This window comes from Elephantulus edwardii, unplaced genomic scaffold (genome assembly GCF_000299155.1).
Source record: "Elephantulus edwardii isolate Elephantulus edwardi_28Jun2011 unplaced genomic scaffold, EleEdw1.0 scaffold00202, whole genome shotgun sequence".
NCBI lineage: Eukaryota > Metazoa > Chordata > Mammalia > Macroscelidea > Macroscelididae > Elephantulus > Elephantulus edwardii.
This window is the reverse complement of record NW_006399952.1, coordinates 5,536,517-5,542,661: the sequence shown is the minus strand read 5'-3', so window position 1 is coordinate 5,542,661 and position 6,145 is coordinate 5,536,517.

Genomic DNA, 6,145 nt, shown 5'->3' with positions numbered 1-6,145 from the left:
CAATGGACCGTTAGAAGAACAAGCAGATAGACATGTCCTGGACAAAGTGCAGCCAAAGATAACAAGACTTCATCTCATGTACTTTGGGCATATTGCCAGGAGAGGCTATTCCTTGGAAAGAGAGATGCTTGGAAAGGTGGAGGTTAGGCAAGAGAGGAAGACCCTAACAAGATCAACTGACACAGTGACTGCAGAAATGGGCTCCGGGATGTCATAAACGATGAAGGTGGCACAAGATGGGACAGGATTCAGGTCTGCTATGCATAGGATCACTATGAATCATACTTGACTTGATGGCACCTAACAACAACAATGGCCCCTCCACGTTGGTGGTTTCTGTACTTCCTGTGAAACAGGTCTCTGGGCCCAAAACCCCCACCAGGGTGGGCAGCCATGTCCAGGGAGGCTGTCTTTGCTCATGGCTTTTTGGTCAGTGATAGACATAATGGAGACCTTCCTATGGGCCAGGTGTTCTGAGAGTTTTGCATGGGATAATTCCCCTCAATCTTAACATTTGTGAGGTAGTCCTATACTCATCCCCATTTCAACACAAAGACACAGAGCCCTCCTGAGGAAGGTTCACTGAAAATCCCACAGCTAGTAAGCAGAGGTGCTGAGATGGGAACGTGGGCAGTGTGGCTTCATGTGGCGTTACTGCGCTAAAATGTACCGACCTTCATGCTCTTTCAAATGAGGCGTTTGGGGTTGAGCGGGCGTGATGCTCAGTGTCTATATGAAAACAGTGGGCGTGGATGGGAGTTTTACGTAGTGCCTCGCAACCTTGGTTACTTCTCTGCTGAATTCATAGGGGTGACTGCACCCAGTAGTGGCTGCTGGAACCAACAATGCCTCGACATGCTGAGAGGACACAAAGGCTGCTACCAAATAAGGCCAAAGGGGCAGACACTCTTCTAACACCAGGCATGCCCTTGCTCCTTAGAAAAAAAGCCCTAGTTTTATCCAGGTGGCAATGTGCCCAGCCAGAAGACTAGATTTCCCCTCTTCCTTGTCTCCCGTGTACCTATGTGACTAAGTTCTATGCAATAAGCTGTTAATAGCATTGTTGTGAGAGATTCTTGGATATGAAGGAAGCTGACCAAACAGGAAGGACTCACCTTCCAGCCCCACTGTCCTCTTCCTCCTTCCCGCTGTCCTGCTTTCATGAATGCCTCCAACAGCCAGCTCAGAGGCTGACACACTCTCTAAATAACAGCAACCCACAAACCCTCCACCATCAGAATTGAGCTGATTCTGACTCATAACAACCCTATGGCACAGAATAGAAATACCCTATTGGGTCTGCAAGGCTTAAAATCTTCTAGAAGCCGACTGGCTAGTGGGTTTGAACCACTGTCCTTTCAGTTAATTGTTGTGCCACTAGATTTCTTCCAATGTCGTCTTAACGTGTGTAACAATGAATGAATGAAAATCCAAAGTCTCTGTAAACTTTCACTAAAATTAATAAAAAGAACAAAAAGATAAGTAATAGCTCTCAGATTTTAATGTTCATGTTAATCACCTGGAGGGTTTTGTTAAAAGTGAAGATTCTGATTCATGGGGTATCTTGTCTTCGTTTAAAGTCCATTTTCCACTAGAAGAAACCAGCACTTCGTGGAGAGATGGCTAATTCTAGCACAGAAGCATGAAAACCCAGAAACGGAGCAAGGACTTGCTCAGAAAGTGTGATGTTAGGAACAGTGCAAAATAAGTGACAGAGATGTCAAAAAACCACAGATGTCAGCTTGAAGGGGCTGTCACTAGTCACACCAAGGGCAATTTGAGCATGAAACTATGCTGTTGTTATTGCTATTGTGTGCTATTGAGTGGGAACCCAGAGCTGACCCTCTGGAGCGTGTTCAGAGGCAGTAACTCACATGGGAGGAGACTGTCCAAGTGTGCCTGTGGCTTTGAAGCAAAGCTTCTCACCACGAGGCCACCAGAGCTCAAGTAATAGCAGTAAAGTTTATACATACAGGCACAAATAAATTTGAATAGATTGAAGGCTTGATGAAGAACAAGATATTTACATAATTTCAAAATGCCTGCATACAAAATACTAATTACAAAGGGAGAAAGAGCAGCTTTTCAGCAGCAGACAACAAAGTATTCAAGCGATCAAAAGGAGCATCATCAGTAACAGGATAAATTGAAATCCTGAGCCGCCGGAGAGGATATAATGAGGGAAATGCAGCATCAATTCTGCAAAAGTCCCACCAAGAAATGGGCAATCTGGATCTAATGAGAAGCAAGCAACAGGCAAACCTAACTGAAGGAAATTCTGGTGTGCAAAAACATCAAAGCAATCAAAATCGGGAATTTTCTGAAGACTTTTCTGAAATAGAGCTCTAGTGCCATTGTTTTGTTATGTGTCATCGAGATGAATCAATAGCAACCCACAACAAATAGGCCTGAACTCTGTCCTATCCTATACCATCCTTATCAACCTCGACACATTCGAGTCCACTGTTGCAGATACTGCATTAATCTTTTTCATTGAGGGTCTTCCTCTCTTTTGCTGATCTTCCACCTAAGTATGGTGTCCTTTCCCAAGGAATAGCCTCTCCTAACATGCTCAAAAATGTGATCCAAAAGAGTGTGGAAATTATCGAACAATATCATTGATAGCACATGCAAGCAAGATTCTGCTGAAAATTAACCAAAAACGTCTGGAACAACATGTCAACAGAGAACTACCAGATGTGCAGGCTGGATTTAGAAGAGGTTGCGGATCTTGGCAGAAAGCAAAGAATACCAGAGGAATGTCTATTTGTGCTTCATTGACTATGCAAAGGCTTTTGGCTGTGTGGATCACAAGCAGAAGAATGGGAATCCCAGAACATTTGATCATGCTAATGCGAAACCTATACTTGAACCAGAAGGCAGTCGTCAGAACAGAGCAGGGAACACTGGATGGTTCAAAATCAAGAAAGGGGTCCATCAGGGATGTATTTTGTCTCCATACTTTTTCACTCTGTATGCAGAATAGATCATCCGAGAGACGCTGGGCTGTACGAGGAGGAAATGTGGCATCAGGATTGGTGGAAGAATCGTCAACAGCCTGCGTTATGCAGATGACACAACCCTGCTCTGCTGAAACTGAGGAGGACCTGAAGCACTTGCTGCAGAAGGTCAAGGATTGCAGTCTTCAATATGGATTGAAGCTCAATATCAACAAAACAAAGATTCTCACCACTGGGCCAATTGGCAGCATCAGTATGGATGGTCAAAAGATTGAGATAGTAAACAGTTTTAGTTTACTTGGCTCCACAGTCAACACTCTTGATAACAGCAGCCAGGAAATCAGGAGATGAATTACATTGGAAAAGTCAGCTGTGAGGGACCTCTCAAGAGTACTGAAGTGCAATGACGTCAGGCTGGAGACTAAGGTGCGCCTGATCCAGGCTATAGTCTTTGCAATTACATGCTATGCATCAGAGAGTTGGACAGTGAATAGGGATGATAGAGAATTGATGCCTTTGAGCTGTGGTACTGGAGAAGAGTGTTGAATATACCATGGACTGCTAGAACAAACAGGTTTGCCCTGGAGAGAGTGAAGCCAGAATGTTCCCTGGAGTAAAGGATTCTGAAGCTTCATCTGACATACTTCGGGTACACTGCAAGGAGGGACTGGTCCTTAGAGAGGGACATCATGTTTGGGAGAGTGGAGGGACGGCGCAGGAGAGGAAGACACTCGATGAGATGGATCAACTCTGTGAGTGAAGTGGTGGGAATGAATGTGTTTGAGATGGCGAGGTTGGCACTGGACAGAATGGGGCTCTTATACATAGGGTCGCTATGAGTCACAAATGACTCGATGGCACATAACAACAACAACAACATGCTCAAAATATGTGAGATGAAGGTTCGTCTACATTGCCTCCAAAGATCATTCTGGTTGCACTTTCTCTAAGATCTGCTGGTTTGTTCTTTTGGTGTTCAGCACTCTTAACACCACAACTCAAATGCATACATTCTTCTTCTATCATATTTATTCATTGTCCAGGTCTCGGATGCATAACTGACTGTGGCTTGAATCAGGCATACCTTAGCCTTTAGATGGACATCATTGCTCTTCAGACTTTTGGAGAGATCTTGGACAGAAGACTTTCTGAAACGTTGTCTCCTAATCTCCTGACTTCTGGTTGTTGTTAGGTGCCATTGAGTATGAATCATAGTGACCTTATGAACAACAGATGTGAATCCTGTCCTATCCTGTGCCGTCCTCACCATCTCTGATACACTTGAGCCCGTTGGTGCAGTCATCATGTCTCAGCAGAGTTCCTCCTCTTTTTAGCTGACACTCTATCCCTTCCAAGTACGATGTCCTTTTCTAAGGATTACCCTCTCTAGCAACATGTCCAATGATATTTTAATTAACAGATGCAGCTCTAGATACACTCAACTGTCTATGTCAGGAAATTTGAAGGACAGCTGTCTGGCCAATAGATGGAAAAGGTCCACATTATTCCCTTTCCCAAGAAAGGTGATCCAACAGAATGTGGACACTGTTGGACAACATGCAAGCAAAATACTGCTTAAGATCATTAAAAAATGGCTAGAACAGAACACAGAAAGGGAACTGCCTGAATTTCAGACAGTATTTAGTAGTGGCCGTGGCACCAGAGATATACTGCTGATGTCAGATGAATCCTGTCTGAAAGTAAAGACCACTGGAAGAATGTCTATCTATGCTTTATTGACTATGCAAAGGTATTTGACTGTATGGATCATAACAAGTTATAGCTAACAACGAGAACCCAAATCTCTGAGCGCTTAACTGTGTTCATGAGAAATCTATACTTAGACCAAAAGTCTGTTGTATGAACAAAGCTAGGGAACACTGCATGGTTTAAAAATTAAGAAAGGGGTATCTCAGGGCTGTATTCACTCTATGTTAAACAAATTAAATTATTCAAGAAGATGAACTTTATGAAGAATGTGGCATCAAGACCAGAGAAAGACTGCATAGCCTGTGTTACACCAATGACACAATCTTGCTAAAATTAAGGGCGTGAAGCACTTGTGCAGAACATCAAATACAGCTTTCAATATGGATTGTATCTCAATGTCAAACAAATAAAAATTCTTACTACTGGACCAAGAGGCAAAATCATGAAAGACGAATAAAAATTTGAAACTGTCAACAACTTCACCTTACTTGGATCCAAAATAAACACCCTTGATACCAGCAGTCAGAAAATCAAGAGAAGAATTGCACAGGAAAAGTCTGCAGTTTGGGACTTCTCCAAATTACTGAGGAGTAATGATGCCAGCTTGAGGATTAAGGTGCATCTGATTTAGGCCACAGTCTTTCAGATCACTTGCTATGCATCTGAGAGCTGGATAGTGAATAAGGATGATGGAAGAATTGATGCCTTTGAGCTACGGTATTGGGGAAGAGTACTGTGCATTCCATGGACAGCCAAAAGAACAAACAGATCTTGGAGAAAGTGCAGCCAGAGTGCTCTTTGGAGGAAGGAAGGATGATAAAGCTTTGCTTTGCATCTTTAGACATGTTGCTAGGAGGGGCTATTCCTTAGAGAGGGACATGATCCTTGGAAAGGCAGAGAGGGTCAGTGAAGGAGAGAAGACCCTTTACACCAAGTGGACTGACACAGTGACTGCCACATGGGCTCTAGTGTCAGGGAAGTGTGAGGATGGTGCAGGATAGGACAAGGTTCAGATCTCTTATTCACAGGGTTGCGATGGGTTGTACTCGATTCAGTGACTCCTAATAACAAATAATAAGCAACATGTCCAGTAGTATGAGAGACAAAGCTTTGCTGGGAATGCTAAGGAATTGGCACTGCCAATCCTAAGACACAATTTGAATGTACCAGCTGCTCTATGGGAGCAAGATGGGCAGTCACCTGTCGTGCACTTTTATCGCTGCTGAAAACCCACTTGATGGCACATAACATGTAAGAGCTTTTCCTCTAGAGCAATGTTTAGAGCAAATGTCTAGAGCAAAGTATGTGAAATGAAATGAATTCCTTTTGTCTTAGGGAGTCCCCCAGGCCTGTAAGTGCAAGACTTTAGTGGTAAGATGTTGTGTTGCAAAACCAAAGGCATGCAGTTTAAAACCAACAGCTGCTCTGCTGGAGCAATCTCCTTTCAAGCAATTTACTGCCTCTGAAACTTCACT